Here is a 19,386-nt window from a genome sequence, read left to right as displayed (position 1 = left end):
CCCCATGCTCTTCTGAGGAGCTATTGACCACTAATGATTGATGTGGGAAGGGATGTCATTTACTCAGTCATGTGGCCACTAAGAACTAGTTGGAAAGAAAGGGTTCTGAGAAAAGAAAGGGGATAACAGACTCTAATGGGTATGATTATAATCACAATACATGCATGTATGTATGAAGCTGTCAAAATTCAAAAAAGAGGAAAAGGTCAAAAAGGAATGAAAAAAAATAAAAAGAACAGCCAAATGCACATGATCCACCCATGCTATATACCAATGTTGTCAGGCTGCTTAGAAGGTGACTTGAATTGACATGAGGACATTACTGAAATCTAGTGTATGCAAGAATAGCTACTGGCACCTCTCCAAGTTATCTGGAGTTTTATTTTGCTTTTTGGCAATGAGTAGAGATGAATGGAACATATAGCCCATGGAATTATGCTATAATGATGCAGTTCAGAACCTTAACATATATTTATACAGACCAACTGTACCTAAGCCAATAGGCGACCTATGAACACATTCTGTTCTTTCCCTTGTCGCAGACAAGAACACAGTTCTGAAGAGAAGGGAGCTATGTTGTGGCCATTAAAAAAGGGAGAAGACATCACAGGTTCTTATTGCCTTTGTTTTCACAGTCTGATGCATTATCTTGCTTGATCCCTATAACAACTGGAAAGGAGACAAAAAAATTTTCTATTTTGTCTTCCTTTTGGTTTATCAAAGGTTTCATGCATGGAATTAGGAGTCTTCATACATTTTGTCTACTGTGAGGCATTTGCCATTTTTCTTGGGCGTTTGTAGTCATCTTTTGAAGTACTGCTTTCTAATATTTTCTGTAATCTGATATTGCATTGTCACATACATTTTAGCTGGGACTCAGCAATCTCCTGAGGGACAAGCCTGTGCTCACAATGGAACACACCATCCTCTAAGGTTGGTTGAGACCATCACTTGCTCTGTGACTTGTGAGTTATGCATTAGCTGTCTTTCAAGTTATTTCCCATAGTGCTACTTGCTCCTCATGTGTGACCTTTTCCTTACAGGCTGGACAGATTGATTGTAAAGCCACCTAACCTGAAGTTTCTTCCATTTAGTTCTACATACCTCTTTATGCATCACAAAAGGAAGTAGGAATGTGGCTTCACTATCAACCCACAGAAGCAGTCCCAGACAAGTGACAGAGACTTAAGGAGCTCAGCCAGAGCACACTCATGGATGCTCAGGAAGATGATTGACAGGAGCCACAGAATCCTGAGCCAGTTGTGAAATACCACATTCTCATGGGCTGTAACTCCTGTCAAATCCACTGTTCTTTTGTTTCCCAGACTCAGGTACAACATTGGGCATGGCTTTGTGCTATTTAAAAAAACTCTGTTTTATAAGCCCATCTTCATATCCTGCTTACTTAGATGGTTAATTGTCACCAGTGAGGAATGGAACATCTGAAGTACTCACAAAAATGATGCCCAGAGAAAAGGAGAATGTCATGCAGATGCACTACAAATAGAAGGTCAGGCAAGACAGGTAATCAGAGGATGCTTGTAAATAATGTCTTTGCCACCATTGTTTTATTTCTATATTATCCAGTGTGGTGGATCTTGTCTTCAATAATTCTACCTGTGCTTGCTGTCATCTATACAGATACATTCTACATGTCTAGTCCTTCTTACCCCTTCCCACTCAAAAGCTGCCAAGCTCCATCTCCCTAGTGCTCTAAGCAATGTTCTGGTTTGAATGTGACATATCCTCCGTGTGTTTGAATCCTCAGACCCAGCTGAGATTGTGGGATCACTTAAATATGGTACTTTGATGGTGGACACAGTGAGATAGGAGCCAGCCTTTGAGGGTTAGAATCTGGCCTTCATGTTAAGCCTTCTGCTTCAGCATCTGCCAAGGTATGAACAAACCACCCTGCAAGCTCCCATTGCCTCAGGCCAAAACATTCCCACAGCTACCACTGCTCAGTTACAAAGGACAGAAACTTTCAGCTTTGCCTCTCTTAGGTGTTTTGTCACAGTGATTAAAAAAGTCACTGGTTTACAGAATTGTGTCCCATTCATTGGAAAGCATTACTTGGGAGTGGAGATAACTAACATGGATACAGAGCTGTCATTCAGAAGGAGAAAGTCCTGTATCTACATTCATACCTCGCTTTATAATCTCAGGATTGTCAAAGGGCTTTCGGGTGAGAGGATATTAACTGAGAGGTCCCCTTTCTTGTCCCTCCTTATTATACAGCCGATTCACGGGGGCTCAGAAAATACCCATTTTATTACTGATTAAAGCAAAGAGATTCTAAATGTTCATACACAAAGTGGGTTGTATAGCCCACACAAAGTTACATACAACTAGATAATGATAAACAAGCAGGCAGCACCCCATTTACACAGAGGCACACCAAAACCCTGTTCCATTCAGTCATAGTGCAAGGCTATTCTGGAAATAATCTATGTGGGAAATGCAGGGACAGGTACCGATTAGCACAGCTCCATATATTGTGTGGCAAAGGATAAATTAGCATAGTTTTGAGTTTTTTCCAATGACAGAAGGCAATGATCAGAGGTCAGCTCACTGCATTACCACAATGAAAACAGCAAAGAGTACCCCTGTGCAGACATGTGACTCTGAGTTAATGATGCTTAAAGAGGGTAAGGCTCGACGCTCATTCCTTTTCTGTTCTTTTGATGATTATACATTCCAGACAAGTTTGCTTTTAGCCAATATATTCAGTTACCACTAAAGAAAAAAACTACACACTGTCAGAAGGAATATCATGCCCAGTATAATAGCACAGCTTCAAAACAACCAGATTCAAACTCTCGAGTAGTGCATGAATAGTTTATGTATACCAGTAGTGGTTCAGAGAGAGCTATTAAGGTTTAGACAGGAGTCCATGTCACCTCTGGTGTTCATTCCAGAAATAGATTACAAACAGTTCTACAGGCCTGTGCCTCAGCTTGTTGTTACAGGTTCCAAAAAGAAATTCTCTGTGAAGCTCTGTCCTGCTGTCTTGAAGTGGTAGAACTCCGTGCCCCTAGAACTTGCTTCATAAGCATAACTAGGACAGACAAACCCACAATTAGACAAGTGCAAGGCAAACTGAGATGTACTTTGTGCAGAGGCAACAGATTATGTATCCAAATGGTATAGCAAAAAAAAAAAAAAAGAAAAAATCCAGTTTCATTTAATTTATCTAATCTGCCCAACAACTAAAGACAAAAAAAACCAAACAAACAAACAAAAAAAAAAACTAGAGATAAATTTCCAAGATCACAGATCAATGAGACAAGGTATTTTTTTTGAAACTAACATGATTATCTTATTATTGAAAAGGATGGTAGAATAAATGGAATTGTGAGAGTAGATAAAATCAGAGGGGAAGGGGAAAAAGGAAAGAGAGCCTGACATTTCACTTGGTAGGCTACTATGTGTTAGACTATTCTTAAAGAGGGGGAACAGAGGGATCCCAACAGAGAGATCACCAACAGAGTATGTCAGTAATCCAAGGGAGAACTTATGGTGGTGAGCTAAGGATGTGTATACAGTAGAAAACCTAGATCACAATTTAGCTGCTCAGATGGAATTGATAGAAACATATTTCATTTGTTTTGGGATTTCAGAAGCAGAGAGCCAAAAGTTGAGCTGTACTAGTTAAAATTGGTTGAATTTATCAGCCTTGTCTCTAACATACAGAAAATATCCTACAATCAATAAGAAATTGATATTTGAATTGAACTATGTACTTGAATAGAATATTTGTCAAATGCAAAAGTAAGTGTGAGGAGTCATCCAAGCAATAGTGAACACAAAATTACAAATTGTTAGCTCATAAAATGGCAAAATTGAATTAATCCATCATGTCACCAAAGGTATAAAGAAATAAAAGTTTCATTCTTCTCTGATAGCATTCTATGTGATAGTTAATACTGTGAACTTGACAGGATCTAGAGTCACCTAGGAGACAAACCTCTGGAGATGCTTATAAAGGATTATTCAGATTAGGCTAGACTCTGGGCATACCCACACCTGATTATTTAGAATAGGTTAATTAAGATGGGAAGAGCTACAACCTTCATTGTGGGTCATACTATTCTGGGGTGTGAGGTCCTGAACTGAATAGTAACTAGAAAATCAGCCAAGAACAAACATTCTTCTTGCTTATACTTTTGATCAGTGCCTGCCTCACACTTCTGCTCCCATATCTTGCCTGTCATGATCCACTTCTTGAACTGTGAGTCAAACTATACCCTTCCTTCTTTTAGGTTCTATGGTCAGGTATGTTATAATGACAAGAAATGAAACTAAGATAGTTTATTTTAAAATATTCCATGCATTAAATGACCTTGCATGTTTTACAAGAAATAAACACACTTTGAAAACCTATAGAACCCCACTGTTTTCAGTAGAATAACCGTTACTATCAAGAGATATTATATGTATACTATGATATTATTCACAACTTTGTTATTAATAATGAAGTGAATGAAAACAACCTATGTTTTGTCAATCATTAAGTTAACATATGTCATGCTTGCTCAATGGAATGGAGCATTGCCTTCAAAAAGAACAATGCACATTTTAATTAAATGGGACATCTTAATGAGACAACACTAAGCAAAACAGAAAGCTCATTTTTATTGTCCCTGCATAAAAGCACACTCACACAGATATCAAGAAATCAGTTCATCAAATATTGTTTTGGATTTTTTCCAACTTTTTTTTATTTGAATTAGAAACAGGATTGTTTTACATGAAAATCCCAGTTCCCTTCTCCTACCCATCCACCCCTACCACCACCACCCCCACTAAAACCCTATCTATCACATATCCTTTCTGCTCCCCCTGGATGGTGAGGCCTTCCATAGGGTGTCATCAGTGTCTATTGTATCCTTTAGGATAGAGCCTAGGCCCACCCCCGTGTGTCTTGGCTCAGGGAGTATTCCTCTATGTGGAATGGGCTCCCAAAATCCACACCTATGCTAGGGATAAGTACTGAACTTCTACAGGAGGTCCCATAGATTTCTGAGGTTTCCTCACAGAAACCCATGTTCCTGGGGTCTGGATCAGTCCCATGCTATTGTTCCAGTTATCAGTCTGGGGAGCAAGAGTTCTCAGATGTTCAGGTCAGCTGTTTCTGTGGGTTTCACCAGCCTGGTCTGGACCCCTGTGTTCTTCACTCTTTCTTCTCTGCATCTGGGTTCCAGTTCAGTTTCGTGATTAGTTGTGGGTGTCTGCTTCTACTTCCACCAGCTGCTGGATAAAGGCTATAGGATGGCATATAAGTCAGTCATCGATCTCATAATCAGGGGAGGGCATTTAAGGTAGCCTTTCCTCTGTTGCTTAGATTGTTAGCTGGTGTCATCTTTGTAGATCTCCAGACATTTCCATAGTGTCTGATTTCTCTGTAAACCAAAAATGTCTCCCTCTATTATGATATATCCATTCCTGTTATCATCTATTCTTCCCCTGACTCAAACTTTCTGCTCCCTCATGTTCTCTGCATCCCCTTCTTCTCCCCTTCTCATTCCTCTAGCTCCCTCCCCCGCTCTTCCCATGCTCCCAATTTGCTCAGCAGATCTTGATCCTCTCCCCTTCTTCAGGGGATCATGTATGTTTCTCTTAGGGTCCTCCTTGATTATTAGCTTCTTTGGTAGTGTGGATTGTAGCCTGATAATCCTTACTCTATGTCTAAAATTCACATATGAGTGAGTACATACCATGTTTGTCTTTTTGCGAATACCCTTTTTTGGGGGAGACATAACGTTTTGGATTTTTATGAGGTAATTTTCCTCTTGTAGGATCATAGATTGCCCCTATTTTCTGCATGAGGTTTTCATAAAAATATCTCTGGCTTTCCAAATTACAGGAATGGCTACAAGCTTGTAGGCCCCTTTGCGGGTTGGTGCAGACTGTCAACAGAAGTGAATTGTCAGTTCCAGGTCTGGTTACTTAGTTTTGTGTGTTATACTCTTCTAGACTTCATCCTTTTGTTATAACAATATACATCCAAGGTTTCCAAGACTTACTACTACTTTGGAACTACACTGGCAGCATCACTGAAACAGGATGCTTGGCTGGTACCTAATGGCCAAAAAGCACAGGAAATACATTATCTGTTTCTTTAAGGCAGTAAGATTTCTAGGCTCTTTGCTCCTTTGTCATAATCTAGCTTGTCCTATTTTCTACAACCTGTATGTTTATAAGTAGATAAAAGGCCACTTTCATTATACAACAAATACAGGGTCCCAAGTTTGGAAAAAAACTTTCTATTATTCCTAGCCTTTAAGAATAGTAAACAAATTATTGTATATTGCTTATACATTTGTTTCTTCAACTAATACATAAACTAGAAAACAATCCATTTGGTAGATGACTAGAAACCTAAACGACTGTCCCAAGCTGCATTTTATATTCACAGCTATTCTTGCATGGCTGTTTCAGACAACTCCCTGATTCTTAAAAAATCAATCAGGCACAATGAGCCTGTGTCAGAACAATGGGCTCTGCATCCAAGGAGGGAAATGCAATGAACCTACATTGCTTTGACAGGTCATCCACACTTCAGCTGACCATGCAATTTCATTACCAGGACTGGGTTTTTCATTTCTGGTTTTATTGTTTAAATAACATAGGTTGTTCCATGGGTTACAAACATTCCAAGAGGGATCTGGAGAGAGGTGACTTTGCATATGCAACCTGTTTTCACTGGGGGAGGTGTTTCCACTGCTCACTTTAATCAGTCTGGTCAATTAAACTGGATGGTTTCCTATTTGTTTTCATCTAGTTTACCCCCCTCCTCTTTGCATTTTTCTTTTTGTGGGCTATCTCAGAGATGCTATTCAGGCTTCACAACACTACTGGGAATGTTTAAAAAATAAACTAAATTGCCTTTGTGATTTTCTTTCTTAAAAAAAAAGGAGTTTCTGAAAATTAGATTTCTCAACTGCCTCCACTCCACAACCCCCTCCTTCCTTTTTAATTTAGGTTTTGGGGAAAATTCATAGTGAGCTGGGGGAGGGGGCTTTCAGTTTGATTGTAAAGCACATACATTAGGATTACAGAAATTGTTCATGAAAACAGCATTTGTTTGCATATTTCAGGTGTGAGGCAACAATCTTATAGGTCAAACTATAAAATAACTTCACAGTTCTTGAGTTAACATGAGGCCATTTTGCCCTTTGACTATATCTGATTTTCCATTGTAGTCAATAAGCAAGCAGAGTGCAGAGGCATCAGAAGTATCGCATCAGGGATGTCAGCACCCTGGACTCAGCAATCAATCCTCTCTAGATGTGAGATAACACTGGAGCTGGTTTCATATACAGAAGGTCAGCATGCTGCCTGCTGCTAACTATGCATTTGCTTTTGGTCTATTCTTTTCCACTTAAAAGTCACACTCTTCCTAAAGAAGCAAAAATTATCAGGAGGCATTCTACCCAGTATTTTCAAACTAATCATCTTTTTATTCACCTGCAAATTCTGGTGTAAACAAGACACATCCAAATATGTTCACTGGAGGCTTTTTTTTAATCATTTAACTAAGTGCCTGGTAACTGGGATAAAAGAAAGGCTTTGCATTGTAGAATAGTTATGATTGAATTTGCTCCCTCTTTTCAATAAAATTCATTGCATTTCTTCCTTTCCCCTCTCTTCCTTATCTTTATACACACCTGCTACACCACTCACATGCCTCCTTCACCAGCATCACCCTCAGCACCAGAGTGAGCCACACCTGCAGACCAGAACAATAAGGAGAATGCATACCCCCTTTGTTTCCCAGTGGGATTTCAACTTGCCAGTTATACTCACATTACCTCGAGGACAAAAGGCTCAGACCATCAAATGGACCAGGCGGCCATTGCAATCAATGTGATGACTGGTCCAGTACTCTACCACTGCAGAAATGTGAGTTGATTGGATCTGTTTTCAGAGTTCTATTAATGGAAATAAGGTCAGAAAGAAAGCTTGGCCAGGAAGTACAAAAAGATCAAATAATGATTTTCTACCTGACATTGGGCTGTCTAGGGTGGAAAGGTGTCAGTTGCTCTCCTGCTTGAATGATGTGTCTGGTATTGAGCAGAAGCCCCCACTTGCATCTACTTGTAGTTGATTTGCACATGCTGCTGCTGGTCCTAAGCAGTTCCCCTAATGATTGCCTTGGGAATGCATGGGGGAAAAAGCCTTGCCTCTCCAGCAAGCTTGCATTGAACATTTATGGCTTCTTTTCCATTTTAAAGTTGTTATTTTTATCCTGGTCTTGTTTGGGCTGAAGCATTAGTGGAAGTGTGATGAATGTACTTAGCGAGGCCTGGCATAACCTGCTCTGAGGTCTGCATCTTGCTCTCTCCCTTATGGTGAAGAGCTGCAATGTACTGTGTTTTTCTCTTTTCCTCTAAGTGTCTATTTTTCTTTCAAACAAGACTCGCCTCTTAAAGCTCTTATTTTTTTACACAAATCATAGGCTGGGTGTGTTGGTGCACTTTCTGATCCACGTGCCTGCAATCCTGTCCAACCCTGGAAGCAGTGCAGTATCACCAGAGGGCATCAACTGCTTTAGGAATGACTGTAAAGTCAGGAAGACACAGGGGTTGCCTGTACCACTCAGTCTGGCCTGTAAGATGGACTACACAGATGGGCTGCCAGACCCACATCTTATAGAGGACTAGGTTTCACCAAAATAACTCTAAAAAGACTATGTATGATTTTTGTAAGCTTTATATCCTATGCCTCTTTGCTATGAAGAAACACAAGAGGTATAAGGAATCATACTTCCTGTACAGTTAATACAGGGGAAATGCTGAATTTGACATGCACCCAGGAGATCAATCAGTCCCAGAAACAAAAATCCACCATCAGAGACTATGAGAAGATAATGTTGGCATTATGATACTAGACCCTTGGCCATAAAAACTGGAGTGGCTGCACAGAAGCTTCAGTGGCTAAGAGGAGGTGGAATGTATTCTTCAGGCTAGGAGACATGCAGTTCTCTTTAATGGATCCAAGACAAGAAACCTGCAGAGTGAGAAATTAGAAATCAACCTAGTAGACACACTGTTAGTTATTTGTTTATTAAATGATACTTGCTTCATCTGTGACTGATGGTTGCAGGGAAGTGGAAAAATGCTGTAAGATCCAGACACACATCTGGTCTCCTGGCTGACAGGGGCTGACATCCTTACCACTCAAGGCAGTTAGATTCCTCCATGGTGCCCATCTATCCCCAGTCCTGAGGGGAGACTGACCCAGGAATCTGACTCTAGGGTCATCCCAGATGAGAGGGGGAGGAACCTGAGCATGTAGTATACAGCAAAGTCAGGCAGGAAGAAAAGCTAGCCATAACAAAGATATTACAACAGTGAGCATCATTTTTATTTCCTTGCTTTCCACAAACTCGACAAACACAGAAATCCCAAACAACATCAAGAACTCCTGAAGTACTACAACTGACTTGACTAATACCACTAGGTTTAGAAGCAGCCCAGGGGTTCTCTGTTCTCCCCAAAAGAGGTTTCTTTTTTTAGTTACTGGAAATGGGCAATGGACACTCTGCACTAATATTTACCCCAAAGCTCCTCAACATCAAGGAAGTCTGGAAACCTTTTCCAATTGAAGCAACACAGGGTAGATAGCATTGCCTCCCTAGTTAAGTAGAAATGAATTTACATGTCAGTACTCCTTGATGCTTATGTTTTGAAATAGGGTCTTATGTAGCCTAGGTTGGCCTTGAACTCACTGTCTTCCTGTCTCTGCCATATGAGTGCCAGGATTACAGACATAAGCTACCACAGCTGGCTTTACAAGTTAGTGGTTAATGTTTGTATTCACTGTGGACTCTCAAATTATGATCAAAAGTTCTAAATAAACACCTCAGGCCTGGAGCATGGTGGCTTGTGCTAAACTCAGTTCATTGAAGAAGAAAAATTAGAAGCCAAGCAAAGTTGGGCATTAAGGAGTTGGTTGTTATTAGCTCCAGTTTGCTACAAGCAGATAGCCTCAGGGGAGAGAATCCATCTATTCCCATACCTCCCCCTGGTTTACTAGTCCCCTGGTATTATTCTATATAGATGGATCACAGTATGCGCAGAGCTTTGCTCCCCTCTGGCTGCCTTCTTTCCCACTTCCCCTGTTTTACAATGTAAACTAACTCCCAGCAGAATCGGAATGATGAAGGGGGATCTTTGATTCTGCATACATTACAGGGATCAGCAGCTAAATGCTGGGTGATAAACACCATCAACACATAGACTGCACCAGGAGGAAATGATCTTTAATGGAGTTGCTCTTACAAGAATCTGCATGGGGCAACTCTAAATACTGTGGTTCCTGTTACAGATCACACGCCACTAATGCATGAATATTAAAGAAGAAAACAGCAAAGAAGTGAACAAGAGCCAGTAGAAGGAGCTACCAAAAAAACAAAACAAAAACCAAAAAGACCTACATCCTTAGCTTTCCTGCCTTTCACTGGGCCAGCTCTAGGCAAACCACAACAGACAAAATCTTTCATCCTAAATCCATCCATCCTTCCACCCATGCTGCCTTATCCATATGCTACTTAATCACCTCCTGTCAACTTCTGCCAACAAGGATCAGAGCTAAAAATAATATTTGGAGAATATATATCTGATATTGCCCCTGGATATTTGTAGTTTAATGGGAGTGGGGGGAAAGGCTGAGTCTAAAGCATGACTCTTCCCCTAATAGCACTGCAGGCAAAACCAGGCAAATGAAGGTAAGGTAAAGCTTGGGAATTTATTCATATCCTGTAAGTAGATTTCTTGATGCATGCTAGTTCTTTTCTTTTTGATTAATGGCTAATGGCTCTCTGTTGATTCCCTTCCCTTCTAAGAATGGGAGGTGTTAGTGAATGGTCAGAGGGAGTACCTTACAGCTTGGGTGTATCAAGGCTATCAGCATTGATGCAGTGTACTCTCAACCATCCGGTGGTGCCATTTACAAGTCATTCCTATTCAATATATACTTTCTATGGAGATAAAACCCAGCTACGCTCCTATCATTCTCAAGATGAGGCACATGATCTTGCTTCTGTAGCCACAAGGGCAAGTATGTACATGTGCTGGCAGTAGGATCTTGAAGATTCATGTTAAAGAAGGGACAGAAAAGCTGAGTTGCTGCAAGGCAGTCAGCAGCCAGCATAAATGGTAACAGAGATGGAGCTGAAACTCCAGCACACCGTATAGCATCACCTGCTCTTCTAGTTTTATCTTGTTCAAGTTTGTCATGATCAGAATGTTGTCATCAGAGTAACAACAGACATAAATCTTCATTTCATAGAACTGATCACATACCTAAGCAAAGAGGAGGCCACTCTATCTACTGTGTTGTCTAAACTAATCCATTGAGGGATCTTGAGTCGTTTAATCAGAGTGCTGTCATTTGGTGTGGGTAAGCATATTTTCCCTTCATTAGATTTAATATATAATCTCATTATAGAAATATGACACTCTGCACTAACTCTCAACTCATAAATCAGCTTCTAGTTCTGGTTCCTGGGGTTCAAGAATGGAAAAAAAATGTAGTGACAAAGTGTGGTAAAATTGCATAGCACAACATTATGTTAGCCGTTCAGAAGCACTATCCTGTCATACATGTCTCATCTGAATCTTTGACTTTTCCCAGTACTGTTTGCATGTGGACTATTGTGCTAAATGCTAGTGTCATATGCAGTCAGACTTTTAAAATGCATGTAAGTCATGAACCATTCCCAAAGATCACTTCCTAACTTTTACCCATCATATGGCCTACTCACTCCCTCCCTCCCTCCCACCCTCCCTACCTCCCTGCCTCCCTCCCTCCCTTCTTTTTCTCTATTCCTTCTTTCCAGCTAGTTAATGTTATGCAACATCAGGACATTTATAGACTACCAACATAGTTATCTATTTAGGGAGCACTTGCAACATGGCTTGTACTTTTCTGGCTTTAGATAGTATAAGAAAGAACAGTAGACACATCCCTTGACTTTAAAGGTAGCACAAAGTGGGAGGAAAGACTGTTTTATTAATACAAATAAAAGAGGTTCTCTATATATACTCTAGGAAACATACAGTTAAAAGGCACCTCTCAGGAAACATCTATTGCTCAGATGCTATGCATCTGCTTGAGTATTTAAATCAGATTCAAAGGTAGTCATCACAACATAGATACTGTTTGTCCATTGCACAACCTTTGACACAATATTAATTAGTGAAGCCATACGATAAATATTTCAACTAGAAAACATGAAATGAACCCAAGGTAATGTGAAGTGTATGAAGGATTAGAAAGCTGTGAGACAAACATTTATTAGTGCACATATAATTTTGTGTTGTTTACCTATATAAAATAAATATGACCCTGTCTTAACAAAACACTTACTTTAACAGTTTTGTTTTGCTATGGGTCTCTGAAAGCATTGCATTAATTTTTATTTTATTTAGATGGTTCTGATTGGGTATTCAATTTGCAAAACAATCTTCTGAAGATTATGAATTCACTGGTTCAGATCTCAAACTCATAGATGATCTTCTACTATTAAAATCCTATAAAAATCATAAGACTACCAGTTTGGACCAAGTGTTGGTGACTTCTAGGGGTTCTAATTTACAACAATAACCTGGCCACTCAGACTTCTTAGCCAGGATTTAAGTTCCATACCTGTGCAAATAGAAAGTAGTGTAAATGCATTGTCATTATGAATCTCATCTGGTTCATGGTTCCAAAAGAAGCTAATCAAGACTAGCACCAAACAGTTCTCGTGAATTTCATACTTTGACCATGTCTTTGTAGACTAAAACAGCGATTATAAATAAAATGATTACCTTATAGAAAAAGTAAATTATTGTGGTAAATGATAAATATGGCTCCAGAATCTGAAAATTAACACTTATCTTTATATGTATGTGTGTATGTGTATATATGTGCTCACAGAGAGAGAGAGAGAAAAACAAAACCCTAAAAACATGTCAGAAAATACACAAGTGAAAGACCTTTAAATAAAAAGCCCAAACAAAGCAATATAAGACAAAATTGTACCAACTAACCACTTAGTCCATTGTGTGTTGGACACCTACTGTTGGGTATGCAGTCCGCCCTTAAATGTGGTTTACATACCCAGTGAGACTCCATTAGAGAAAGAGTGTCATTCTCAAAGCCACCCCAATATTCCTATATTCATAAAAGAAAATAACTATGTCTTTTAAATGATAATGTATTTAAATACCCCATAACCCTCTCTGTCAGTATGGATGCTCACAGATCTATTTCACTAAGCTTTCTTTCTGAATTCTAACTGGGAAAGCCTAACTTTTCCTTTTCCTTCTTTCTATGTACTTTCTTTCTCTCCCCTCTCCCCATGTGTGAAGACACCATTCCCCAAGCAGCTGCTCACAGAAAGCATGCCCTTTTCTCTTCATCTTGTCCATCTCTCTCTCCTCCAGGCAGCTGCTGAGATCGCCAGTTTGCCTGCCCTAAAATTTTTCTCTCAAACCCCAACAGGATTATCCTGGAGTTTCTGAGTTTATTATTATTTTTTAAATCTACATGACTAAGAACTTGTAAAAGGTATTCGTGTACCCTGCTAACAGTCATACTGCAGTAATAAAGACAAGAGGATGGCATGAAGTGTCCTGCCAAACATACAGCCTATGCAATGAAGCGGCCTGCACTGTAGCAGTTACAAAAGGCCAAGAGCAAAGCCAGTCAGCTTTGCCCAGAGAGAAGCACAAGGCACTGCCAATCAGCTGAGAGACAGATGGCAGAGGCATGGATGTGATCCAGGCCTTCTTTCCTCAAATGAAGAAGCATGCTACTGTGGAGAGAGGAGGTGATGTCTAGGTCACACAAAAGTAGCCAAAAATTAGCATAGTCTCTTTGCTGAACAAAGAAAGGTTTAATATAGTTCCCAGCTTAAGTATCATCAAGTGAAAACTCAGATAACATTTCCTATAAATATATGACATATATATATATATATATATATATATATATATATATATATATATCTTTATAGTGCTTGTTTGGTTTCTCTGTGTAGCTTTGGAGCTTGTCCTGGAACTCACTCTGTAGACCAAGCTGGCCTCGAACTCACAGAGATCCACCTGTCTTTGCCCCCCAAGTGCTGAAATTAAAGGCATGCACCACCACCTCCCAGTGGTCATTTTTTACTGTGCCTATGAGTGGGTTTGTGTATGCTTGTGGAGATGCATATGGAAGCCACAGTTACTACATCCCCTGGAGAGAGAATTATGGGCATTGTAAGGCACCTGCCATGAATGTTAGGAACTGAACTGAGGTCCTGTGCAAGAACATTATGCATTGGTAGTCAATGAGCCATTTCTCAATCTCGTAGTTTAAAATACCTTTCCCCCAAATTACTCTCAATTAAACTGGAAGCGCCTTAAAGAAGGGAAATTTGCCTTTGTTATCTTTAATGTCTATTTGCATTTGTCCGGAAATGTCATTATTGAAATGATGAGGTGAGATTTTTCCAGTGAATACACACAGACATGATGAATGCTACTCTAATATATCAACTGAAAAGAGGAGCTAGAGAAAGTTACAAAGCCCTTTGTGTCCCTATATGCTCCTTAAATGCCAATTAAATACTCTAAAGAAATAGGCGTTTGCCCAATGTCACCAACTGAAGGGACAATGTGTTATGAATGCTTGTTATATATAACAAAGGAATGTCATCTCAGAAAAAATAGATGGTAATATTTGTTGGCTACCATTCATGTAATAATTGGCTAAAACCAGATGACACTGAAAAACTTAATTATAGAAAGAAATATGCCTTGAGCATTTTTAGGACCCATGTAAAACAAGTTATAATCCAATAAACCCTAAAAACACCCTTTCCAAAACAGGCTGGGAAAAATTAATTCTGTAATAGTGTTACTATCTTATGAGGAGAAAGAAAACTGAATGGTTGACTTTCATAAGCACATGTATTTCACATGTCCACATATTTCCATGGAATGTCTTGATATTGTAGCACCTTTAAGGCTCTCAGGTCACAGGAGGTTACAGATGTCACAAATTTGGGAGCTGTCTAGCTCAATGATTTTTTTTCCATCTAAGAAAACTGTGGTGGAGGAGTAACAAAGGTCACTTGAAATCACACAACTAATTTGTAGTTTCTGGGCTGACAAATAATTGGTTAACCACTCACACTATGGAAAGAGCTTCCAAGTTCTGAATATAAGAAAAAAATAGAAAAATAATACATGGGAGTGTTGGTTGTAGATATGTGATGGCATAGATGTGAAGAGAGTAACTGCATCCCAGACAGAAAAGATAAAACCTCAAGAACATGGCAAGGCTGTTAATGAAAACATGCAATAAGAGGTCTGGAATCTCCAGGGGTCATCTGAGTGATCTTAAAAGCCAGAACCTCCTAATTGATATCTTGTAATCCTCAGGGGAATGGGTCATGGACAAAAAACAGGGGATAAAACCCTTCCCCCAAGTTCAATTCAAGATCAGCTTAGGTACCACTGTAAAATGCCAGGATCAACAAAGGCCAGAACCTCACAAAGATGAATAAGAGGCATATACTCATAGTGAAAGAGAAACAAATAGTCCTCAGAAAAATTGGTTTTAGTTAAAGTTGACATTAAGTGGAAAAGAAAAACAATAACAACAACAAAACAAACCAGAAGTTTATCCTGAGTTAAACTTTATACAAAGTCCATTTTCTGAAAGGTAAGTCCATTTCTAAAAGAATTCACACAGCAGCGAAACTGGAGAAAAAAATATGGAGGTGTCAGGACACCTCACAAAAGTAATTAACAAGCCAATTCTATAGAGAGTGATTCTAGAAGCATACGTATTTTTAGCTATTTTCCCCATCAATGTGACCACATATAAACAAGAAGCACCATAAAGAAAGGGGGATTTATTTTGGCTCATAGTTTGAAGTTTAGTTTTGCCCATAGTTTGAAGGTACAGTTCATCATGGTGGAGGAGGCATGGGGGGTATGAGCTTGTGGCACCAGGTCAGAGTGCATCTGCAGGAAAGAAACAGAAAGTGCTTGCTCATTGTCAGCTTCCTTTCTCCTTTTAAAGCATTTTAGGACCCCAACTAATAGAATGATGCTGTCCCATTCCAGTTCAATGAACCCAATCTAGACAGTCCCTCAAAGATATGCCTCAAGCTTTTATCTCCTAGGTAGTTCTCCATCTTGTGAAGTCAATGATCAATATTAACTACCATAATTGACTATAAAGATTTCCAGCAGATGGATTTCAATAAACACCAGCTTGCTACATACAAAAGAAACTTGCCAAGTACATAAAGAAACACTTTAAATGTTCTCATAAATGATAGACAAAGGATCTGATTTTCAGAGACTGATGGCACAATAATGAACTGGAGAAGAATATAAAACAGTTTCCCTGTTTTAAATCAAGATGTAAGGAATTATAACACACGCTAAGCAGGGCAATAGACATCTATAATTGTAGCATTTGAAAGACTGACACTTCAAGGCTAGCTTGGGCTATGGAATGAGTTCAAGAGTAGCTTAGACTACATAGTTTAATGAATTAAAGTTGGCCTATTAAAAACTAACCAATAATTCATAAAACTTCAGATCTTCTAGAAATAAAAGTATAATGTTTAAAATATAAATGAATAAAACTCAAAATATCCAAGCCACAGTTGTGAAGTTTGTGAGCATAAGAACAATCAAGAGTAGCACTGAGGTAGAGTAATACTCAGGCAGAAAAAGATGGCCTACTGTATTAAGGGGTGAGACCCAAAAAGAAGTAGTGTGTGAGGGTCTAGTATAGTTATTCTTAGTATGGACCAGCAACAAGAAACATCATCATTTCCTAGAGTAAAATGGAGACTGACCACACTGTAGCAATGAGCATTATCATGAACCCTCATGCAGATTCCTTCAGTCTGTACTTTGAGAAGTATTAATCTCATTTAACTTCAGCCTGGGTTATGACACAGCATATGTAAATGATTCAAGTAGTAACAATGAACAATTAACTTAAAATTACTGTAATTATGACTTAACTTCAGATTTAGGAATCTATGGATAGCTTCAACTGGATAAGTAAAAGGAAACTGTCATTATACAGATAGTAAAGAACACCAAAGACAAAAATAAGATCATAAAAGGTACAGTAGAAAATTCAGGTCATAGTCAATAGAGTTCAAAAGAATATAGCCTGGAGAGAAGTCAGACTGGGTCAGAGTATGAGAACATTTAAGAGGACAGTCCATACCACACAGGCATCCATATGCATACTTTGGAAAACTGTAGTGCTTCCTTGAATGACAACCAGATAGAAAATTAGGAAAACAATTTTAATCTAATAATTGCTCCCCAAGGAGAACAAGCTACCAATCTGGAAATAGCTTTTATACTGCCACATGAATACCAATATTCATTTCGCCAGAGTGAATTCCACAGAGTTGAGAAGCTGGTTACTGTGGACAGAAACACAGAGGGAAAGAGAAAAATCTTCATTTTTCCTAAGTAGTACAATTAGCACTGTGTTAATACAGGGACTAAAAACAGTACAGATGGAAATGTCTTTCTTTTCCTTTGCTAAAATGACTTTTAAAACTTGACTCTGATGTGTTCTTGGATTCAATTTGCCAGTATTTTATTGAGAATTTTTGCATAGATAATTCTCAATAGAGGAATCTAAAATGGCTGAAAGACACATAAGAAAGTGTTCAACAACCTTAGCCATCAGGGAAATGCAAATCAAAACAACTCTGAGATACCATCTTACTCCTGTTAGAATGGCTAAAATAAAAAAACACCAATGACAGTTTATGCTGGAGAGGATGTGGAGAAAGGGGAACACTTCTCCACTGCTGGTGGGAGTGCCAACTTGTACAGCCACTTTGGAAATCAGTATGGTGACTCTTCAAAAAAATGGGAATCAGTCTACCACAAGATCCAGCAATTCCACTCTTAGGCATACACCCAAAAGAAGCACATTCATACAACAAGGACATCTGTTCAATGATCTTCATAGCAGCACTATTTGCAATAGCCAGAAACTGGAAGCAGCCTAGATGCCCCTCAACCAAAGAATGGATAGAGAAAAGTGGTACATTTACACAATGGAGTACTACTCAGCAGGAAAAAACAAAAAACAAAAAACAAAAAACAAAAAAAAAACAAAAAAAACAATGGAAACTTGAAATTTGCAGGAAAATGGATGGAACTAGAAGAAACCATTCTGAGCAAGGTAACCCAATCACAAAAAGACAAACATGATATGTACTCACTCATATGTGGTTTTTAGACCTAGAGTAAAGGATTACCACCCTACAATCCATACTGTCAGAGAAACTAGTAAACAAGGAGGTCCCTAAAAGAGACAAGCATTGTCCCCTGGAGAAGGGGAAAGGGTCAGGATCCCCTGAGCAAATTGAGAGCATGGGAAGAGGGGGAAGGGATCTATGAGAATGAGAAGGGAAGAAGAGGAAGGATGCAGAGGTTGAGTCAGGTCAAGAATAGAAGAAATGGTATGTGATAGGTAGTGTTTTAGTTGGGGGGTGGTAGAGGAGGAGGGGAGGGAGAAGGGAACTGGGATTGTCATGTAAATCAATCTTGTTTCTAATTCAAATAAATAAATGATAAAAATTTCCAAAATGTCATTCTAGCATTGGAAAAAAAAAAACTTGACTCTGAGAAGTGGGTGAATGTTTTAGCAAGCTTTTGTGACCTTGTTGACCCTCCAAATTTAGGCATATTTCATCTGCATAAGAGATTATTCAAACCTTTTGCTGCATTGAGGATCAAAGCATGTACTTCCCATTTCTGACTCAATTGGATGTCTCATAACAAATAAAGGTATGTGCAAAGTCTGCCACCTAAGCCATCTTTGTGAGCATGTACCAGGGAAATCCCTATACTCCACACCAGTAAACACAGACAGGAATGGAACATGTCATTGTGTGAATAAGTTCAAAGTCTGGACACAAATCAATGCTAGGGATTGAACCTAGTCAAAGCCAAACATTACTGAACAAAAGAATGGCCACAAACACAGAATAAAAAGAGGCATATATTATGAGACCACACATCAATTAAAATTATCCACATCAACATGGCTGAATCTTAAACATATAAAACTGTAGAGAATATGCAAGACATAGTACCCAAGACTGAACAACATATTGATTAGGGATGTGTTGTACGAAGTGTAAGAGTAGAAAACAAGCTATTAAGGATATGTAGTAATGAACACTGCTGGGCAATTGTCTCTACAGTAGGATATGAAGTTCTTTGAAAAAAATATGTATGTGCTGAGGAGTTGGATGAATAGCTGGATTCATGTGTTAATATTTTAGTCCTTTTCAGAATTCTCCACACTGATTTCTATGGTGGCTATACCAGATTACATACACAC

The 19,386-nt window shown here is 39.0% G+C and overlaps 1 protein-coding gene across 6 annotated transcripts in view; it reads right to left on the bottom strand.

The window, feature by feature from the left end:
- The window catches only part of Unc5d (unc-5 netrin receptor D), a 510,504-nt gene that overhangs the window by 111,836 nt on the left and 379,282 nt on the right, over positions 1-19,386 (bottom strand). The gene's annotated exons all lie outside the window — the stretch shown is intronic.

The sequence above is a fragment of the Cricetulus griseus genome, assembly GCF_003668045.3.
Source record: "Cricetulus griseus strain 17A/GY chromosome 1 unlocalized genomic scaffold, alternate assembly CriGri-PICRH-1.0 chr1_1, whole genome shotgun sequence".
In the NCBI taxonomy this organism is placed as follows: domain Eukaryota; kingdom Metazoa; phylum Chordata; class Mammalia; order Rodentia; family Cricetidae; genus Cricetulus; species Cricetulus griseus.
The sequence above is the reverse complement of the archived record's forward strand: the minus strand, read 5'-3'. Positions and strand labels throughout refer to the sequence as shown.